Raw genomic sequence first — 1,688 nt, 5'->3', positions numbered from 1 at the left:
GATTATTAAACTGTGCGCATGGATTACTAAACTGTGCACATGGATTACTAAACTGTGCGCACAGATTACTAAACTGTGCGCACAGATTACTAAACTGTGAGCACGGATTACTAAACTGTGCTCACGGATTACTAAACTATGCACATGGATTACTGAACTGTGCGCACGGATTACTAAACTGAGCGCACGGATTACTAAACTGTGCGCACGGATTACTAAACTATGCGCATGGATTACTAAACTGTGTGCACGGAATACTAAACTGTGCTCACAGATTACCAAACTGAGCAAACGGATTACTAAACTGAGCGAACGGTTTACTAAACTGAGCGCACGGATTACTAAACTGAGCGCACGGATTACTAAACTGTGCGCACGGATTACTAAACTGAGCGCACGGATTACTAAACTGTGCGCATGGATTACTAAACTGTGCGCACGTATTACTAAACTGTGCTCACGGATTACTAAACTGAGCGCACGGATTACTAATCTGTGCTCTCAGTTTAGCAATCCGTGCGCACGGATTACTAAACTGTGCACACGGATTACTAAACTGTGAGCATGGATTACTAAACTGTGCGCACAGATTACTAAATTGTGCACACGGATTACTAAACTAAGCGCACGGATTACTAATCTGTGCTCTCAGTTTAGCAATCCGTGTGCACAGATTTCTGGCAGCTGTTTTTCTTTTTTTCACCACTGACCCCCGGCGGGCTCTGTATGAAATAACAACAACAACAACAACAACAACAACAACAGTAACAACAGTAACAACAACAATAATAATAATAATAATAATAATAAATGTTGCACCAAAGGTGCGATTGTTTCGGAGAGCCGAGCAGCCCGGAGTGGGCGGGGCCTGTCTGTCTCCTCCTTCCCCAGGGCCTCTTCCTCGGAAGTGGATGCATCCGTCTATGTTCCGTTCATTTCTTTTAAAATATTTTTTATAACAACCCCTTCTTTCCCTGACACTTCGCWCCATGGCAGCCACAATGGACGACTAAACCGGGCCACGGGTTCTGGTTCCGCCCGTCTTTCTTTAATCTTGCATCAAGAGGACCGGATGAAACCCAACTGTGGTTTTCTCCGCTTCGCAGGGGAGGTAAGGGCTCCGTCTAATCTCTGGAGTTCTAGTCGGACATTTAAACGTCCTTTCGATACGTTAGATGTTTTCAGAAGCAAAACACTATYTTTCTTATATTATTTCACATTAATGGAAGGTAGTGACCTGTTATAATTATTCATTCTAAAGAAAACTGGAGTTTGATCCGTTGTAGCTTTTTAGCTTGCTAGCAGGTCAAGCTAGCTCCGTTCCAGGAATTAGCCTGGKATATTTTATGAAATGTTTAGCACATAGATGTGCTTTATTTAGTAACGTTCAAAAGAAGAAAAATCTAAAGAGTCTACAGAAAAACATATTTATTTAAATATTAGATAATTTAAAGATTCTTGTTTCTAAAATGTAATATTTAAGCACAGCTGCAGCAGTTTTCACTGTGTTTACTCTGTAAATGTAGCTTTTTGTGCCTCCAGATAACACCTGCAGCCACAGATCTTATATAATATATCAGGTCCAACGACCAGCTGGATAAACAACAAACATGTAACAAAGTCTAATAAAGAAAACTTATATTAAAAAGGTTTTAAACCCCAAACAATGGATTTAACAGATTCTGTTC

The 1,688-nt window shown here is 40.7% G+C and overlaps 1 protein-coding gene across 1 annotated transcript in view; it reads left to right on the top strand.

Moving 5' to 3' along the window:
• Positions 1-856: 856 nt before the first annotated feature.
• ccni (cyclin I) overlaps positions 857-1,688 on the top strand; it is a gene marked incomplete in the record, with an annotated part of 9,670 nt that continues 8,838 nt past the window's right edge. The window contains 1 exon segment of the mRNA XM_014024447.1: positions 857-1,111.

This window comes from Austrofundulus limnaeus, unplaced genomic scaffold (genome assembly GCF_001266775.1).
Source record: "Austrofundulus limnaeus strain Quisiro unplaced genomic scaffold, Austrofundulus_limnaeus-1.0 Scaffold423, whole genome shotgun sequence".
NCBI lineage: Eukaryota > Metazoa > Chordata > Actinopteri > Cyprinodontiformes > Rivulidae > Austrofundulus > Austrofundulus limnaeus.
This window is presented reverse-complemented; position numbering and strand designations above follow the sequence as displayed.